The sequence below is a fragment of the Engraulis encrasicolus genome, chromosome 3 (assembly GCF_034702125.1).
Source record: "Engraulis encrasicolus isolate BLACKSEA-1 chromosome 3, IST_EnEncr_1.0, whole genome shotgun sequence".
Taxonomy (NCBI): domain Eukaryota; kingdom Metazoa; phylum Chordata; class Actinopteri; order Clupeiformes; family Engraulidae; genus Engraulis; species Engraulis encrasicolus.
In genome coordinates, this window is record NC_085859.1 from 53,772,082 (window position 1) to 53,778,130 (window position 6,049).

The following is a 6,049-nucleotide window of genomic DNA, read 5'->3' on the forward strand; positions in this document are numbered from 1 at the left end:
GCTGTTTTGTCACTCTATATTGCAACATTCTTTGCAGATCAATCATTCTATTTAGCTTTATATTGTGATAGGACCTACCGGTATATACTGTATGTTATTAAAACCATAACACATTTTCAACAACAATGCAGTTACTGCCTGTTTTCTTTAGGACAGAACAGATCACTGCAGCAGTAAGTTAATGAATTTCAATTTCAGTTCTAATTGAAAGAAAAATGTCTGCACACTTAAATCCCCCTCGTGTTCTTTTTAATAATAGGCCAAGCTTTCGGTTTACTGACCTTCGGTCTACTGAAGACCAGTAGACCGAAAGCTTGGCCTATTATTAAAAAGAACACAAAGGGGATTTAAGTGTGCCGACATTTTTCTTTCAATTTGTCTAGTTTTTGTTTATGTTTGGCACCTTTTAATCGGGAGTGCGGTGTGATCCGGTTATTTCCAGTTTCAGTTCAAATGAAATTAATTTTACAATACATTCTCCCTCTGCACTATGTAAATAGAAATAGGCCTACATGTAAAGATATAAATGAAGAGCTCTTTTCCAAAATGAGATACAGTATATCCATTTTACAGAATGTTGGGAAATTGACATTTTTGTATTGGGCATTCTATTGAATTGCATTACACAGTGCATTTTATAGAGGTTTAAAAAGTATGTTGTCCAAACATTTGAATGGCAAGAATTCACACATAGATGATAAGACTTCTGAACAGTCAATTACAGTATTAAAATGCAAAAAGGCAAAAATGGTGGATATAGCGTTTTGGAAAAGAGCTCTTCAAATACAAAATGTACCCCACCATGGCGACCAGGGTTCGAGTCCAGCCTGGGTCCTGCCCCATCTCTCTCCTGTCATTCTCCTGACTGTCCTTTGAGTAATAAAGACACAAAAGCCCTTAATGGGAGGGCTTTTTTAGGCCTTTATTATTGGACATTGTACAGACTGGAATAGAATGGAAATGGTTGGGAAATGACCCTAAGCCAAACACAAACCTGGTTCCCCATGTAGCTCATGAGGTACATCAGTGTGCAGCACCTCTGCAGCTTTCTCCCTTCTTCTCTTGTAACTAGCATCCTGGCTATGTGGTACGGACAGTGCATCCACTTGTTTGCCATGCCAGTTCAATTGAAATATCAAGTAGGCCTATTATATCATATGGCAAAAGTATATTACATAATACAGTTACAGTACTGCCGATGGTTCCATTGCCTGAAAAGCTATCACAATAACATTGCTATGACATTACAGAGTAAGACTTGGTCATTACCATTTTGGTGACAGTAGTTTATAACATCGGCTCTGCGCAAAGGGGTCAGTTCAAAATGTTCCTATAGGCCTAAATGCTGCCTTTCTTTCTTTCTTTCTTTTTTTCTTTCTTTCTTTCTGTCACTACAGATCATTGTAAAGTGTACAATAGAAGTGAATGATATGGACCTAGATTAATAACTTGGAAAACTCTGACTTCTGTGGACTTTGCCTTGTCAGCTCATCGATCTTCATTTTCTAGCCAGAGATTTAGCTAAAACCCTGTTGCTGAGCCCAGACTGGAGACAGGCTGGTTCACTGATCATTTGATCATCATCATTCTGTGTGTGTGCTCAAGAGGAAAGGGAATCATTGTGTGAGTGAATGTCAGTCTGAATGTCATGGATGTCGTTGCCAATGAGAAAGAACAATGAGGAGAGTGATGTGTCAAAGGAAAAAAATCTTGAGGATTTCTTTGAGCTTTCTTTGTTACCTATTTGATTTTGTGTGTGTGTGTGTGTGTGTGTGTGTGTGTGTGTGTGTGTGTGTGTGTGTGTGTGTGTGTGTGTGTGTGTGTGTGTGTGTGTGTGTGTGTGTGTGTGTGTGTGTGCGCGCGCGCGCGCGTGTGTGTGTGCATGTGTCCGCACACGTGTGTGCGTGTATTCCATCTCCAACCTCCTCAGACACAATAATGGCCTGTCTGTACGCCTCTGACACATAATACTGTAATTTCCCTCAACCACACTAATCTAGACTAATGTTTGTCATCACCAGCAACACACACCGATGTGTCATACTTTTCAGTATGCACCATTCAAATGAATGCATTCGACAGGTCAGTTACAAATAATGATAAAAACACCTTTTGATGCATGACTGCTGTTTGGTCTGGGATCTTCAAAAAAAGGAAGTGCAGCAGTTCTCCATTTTATCAGTAGCCTATCAGTAATGTAGGCTACATATCAGTAATATATGTTGTAGCCTACTTTTACCAATAGGCCTATACATGCAACTTTTTAAAAAAGTATTCGGTCATCTTTCAGACAGCACTGAAATACACCGCCTTAACACACAGAGACAGTCTCTGATTATTTAAAGAGCATCCATGGCACTTGTTGATTGCAAATGACATTGTCAAAGGGACTGAGCAAACTCAAAATGTGGGTAATAAAGTGAGAGTACACGTGGTTCTCAACCTTTTTTTAACAAGAGCCCCCCTCATCATAAGCCTCCCAACGCCCCCTTGACCTCATCATAAGCCTATACAAAAGCCCCCCTTAGTATTAAAAAATAAAATAGACTAATGACCCTCAATAGCAACTGAGCACTCCCCCTCTCAGCTGTCTCCTGTCTCCTTCTCAACGCCCCCCTAGGGCTCCCTAATATTGTAGAGCTGTAGAGTCCCAGTTGAGAAACAATATAGAGAGACAGAATGTGTTTGTGTGTCAGGGGTGGGGAGCCTATATGTCTCAAGGGTTGTTTACGGCCTTATCCGGCCCCCAATATAATTGTAATGTTATGCAGTTTCACATGAAATATGACATGTTTTGTAAAGGAATCTCAGAAATGTGCAATATTACATTACATTACATTACATTGCATTTGGCAGACGCTTTATAACCAAAGCGACTTTCAAAAGAGGACATAATCAAGCCAACATCACAAGCAAATACAAAGTGCACAGGAGATATACAGAACAACAAGTGCAGTTGCAAAGAGGGGTTAGTTGGTTTTTTTTATATATAGAGAAAATAACACAATAACACAAACACACACAGACACAAACTAAACTAAACATCATGTCAGGAGTCTGCCCTGGGGCAAGGCCAGCTCAAGCATTAGTCTAGTAGATTATCTCGAAAGAGGAAGGTCTTTAGTTGTTTCTTGAAGGCTGCAAGAGATGTGCTTAGTCTTGCTGCCTCTGGGAGACCGTTCCACCACTTGGGTACCACAACGGAGAACAATCTTGACTGGGAGTACCTAGAGCGACTGGATGGCAGAGCCAGACGGCTTGTGCTGGATGAGCGCAGTTCTCTTCCAGTAACAAAAGGCGTTAGTAGGTCCTTCAGATAAGCTGGGGCCGTTCCTGTTATGGTTTTGTATTCAAGGGTCAATGCCTTGTGCTTGATCCGGGCGGCGATCGGTAACCAGTGCAACTCAATAAATAGAGGAGTGACATGGGTCCTTTTGGGTTGATTGAATATCAACCGTGCCGCCGCATTCTGGATCATCTGCAGAGGCTTTAGCGCACAAGCAGGTAGACCTGTCATGAGTGAGTTGCAGTAGTCAACACGGGACAGGACTGTGGCCTGGACTAGTCGTTGTGTAGAATATTGTGTCAGCACAGGTCTGATATTCCTCACGCTGGACATCTGGAATCGACAGGTCCGGCTGACTGAGTTGATGTAGTTGGAGCATGACAGCTCATCATCAATCATGACGCCAAGGTTTTTGGCGACTTTGTTTGGGGTCACGATGGTGGAGCCTATCTTGAGGTTGATGTTGTGACTGAGCGACTCTTTAGCTGGGATCACCAGGAGCTCTGTCTTGGCCAGGTTCAGCTGTAGGTGGTGGTCCTTCATCCATGTTGACAAATCGGTGAGGCAGGCAGAGATGCGTTCCGAAACCGTGGAACGACAGGTACATCTGGGTGTCATCAGCATAGCAGTGGTAGGAGAACCCATGTGTTTGAATGACACGTCCCAGGGAGGAGGTGTATATTGCAAACAGAAGGGGTCCCAGCACTGATCCTTGGGGTACGCCTGTGGAGAGGGTGTGAGTCGTAGACAGTTTCCCTTGCCATGACACACTGAAGGTGCGTCCAGAGAGGTAGGAGTTGACAACGCCTGTGATTCCCATGGCTGTGAGTATCCTCAGGAGGATCTTGTGGTTGACTGTGTCAAAGGCTGCAGACAGGTCTAGTAGGATGAGGACCGAGGATAGTCCTTCCGTTCTTGCAGTCCTTAGAGCTTCAGTCACGGAGAGTAACGCAGTCTCAGTTGAGTGTCCACTTCTGAAATCAGGTTGTTTTGGGTCCAGTAGTCTTTTCTGGTTTAGGAAATTGGTAACCTGCTTTGTAACTGCCCTTTCCAGTGTCATGGATAGGAAGGGAAGCAGTGAGACAGGTCTGTAGTTTTCTACGTGAGCAGAGTTCAGTGTAGGCTTCTTCAGTAATGGTGTCACCCTTGCTTGTTTGAAGGCGAAGGGGACAGTGCCGGAGGAGAGTGAGGAGTTCATGATGGATGTGATTGCTGGGACCACTGTTTGGGCAATGTCTTGAAGAAGGTTCATGGGCACTGGGTCTAGTAGGCAGGTAGTGGGACGGCTTCTTGTGATGAGTTTGGAAACGTCTTCTTCAGAGAGTAGAGTGAATTCATGAAGTGTTGCAGGAGTCGGCATGTTTGCCAGGGGGGTGTCTTCTGGGGGGGAGGGCGGCTTACAGAATTGCTTGCTAATACTTGTATTTGCAGTCTTTTCCATGAAGAAGGTGGCAAAGTTGTCTGGGTTCAGGTCTGTGGGCGCAGGGGAGGGGGAGGGTTGAGCAGTGACTTGAATGTAGAAAACAACTTACGTGGGTCTGTAGTGTTGCTGATCTTGTCGTTGTAGTAGGTCGTCTTGGCAGCTGTTACAGAGGCGGAGAAGGAGGCTAGTAGAGATCTACGTTTTTCCAGGTCAGATGGGTCGCGAGTTTTTTGCCACTTCCTTTCCGCCGCTCTGAGGGTAGAGCGCTGGCCGCGGATGGTTTCGGTCATCCATGGTTGGGGTTCGGACGGTCCTGCAGGTTTAGTGGCTAGAGGGCACAGGTTGTCCAGGCAGGAGTTCAGTGTGGAGCTGAGCGACTCAGTAGCAGTATCAACATCCAGTGAGGAGAGCACGCTTGCTGAGGGCAAGGCATCTGCCACACTGATGCAAAGCTAGTGCGTGACAGGTTGCGTAGATTCCGCCTATATGTGACCAAGGGAGGGGGGTGGGTATAGGGTCGGCCAGCGAGGTGGTGAAATGGAGGAAAAAATGGTCTGAAACATGCATTGGTGTTACCTTGATGTTGTCCGCTTGGCAGTCCTTAGTCATGATCAGGTCGAGCTGGTTACCAGTCTTGTGTGTCGGGGGGCAGCTGGCTAGTTGAATGTCAAATAAGTTCATCAGGACCTTGAAGTCTGTGGCGTACGGCTTCTCTAGGTGTATGTTGAAGTCCCCGAGGACAAGAAGAGGGCCGCCTAGGTCCGTGATGGAGGAGATCGGCGTATCCAATTCGTCAATAAAGTCCCCCAGTGTTCCTGGGGGACAGTAGATCACAAGTACCTTGATTGGGGCTGTGACTGATGGCATGGTATTCCAGGCAGCTGTAGTTATTGGCAGGCAATATAATGAATTTATATTTTCAGGAAACATACTGAAGTTGGGGTCAGTTTTAAAGGTGACCACCTTCAATATAGGCCTAAAGTTCAGGGGGATATCCTGGTTTGTGTTCATAATATGACCCTAAGAGGACTTTATACTGTAAATCTTGAAGTGGCCCTCAAATGAAAACGGTTCCCCACCCCTGTGTGTAAGTAAACAAGTCTCTGTGTGTGTACGTGTTTGATTTTAGCCTCCAAAAGTTCTGCTTCTGATGTATGGCTCTGTTTACAGTACAGTTGGCCGTTCGGAACCTTCTAGCAACAAAACATTTTGTCCTTGTATACCTCCACCCGTCCTGCCTTTGTCTGCTAGTGGAAAGTATTCCCCATGGCTCCTATTGTATTGTTGGTCACCACCATCACATTTGCGTGCTACCCGAGCTTCCTCTAGTGTGGCCTTTG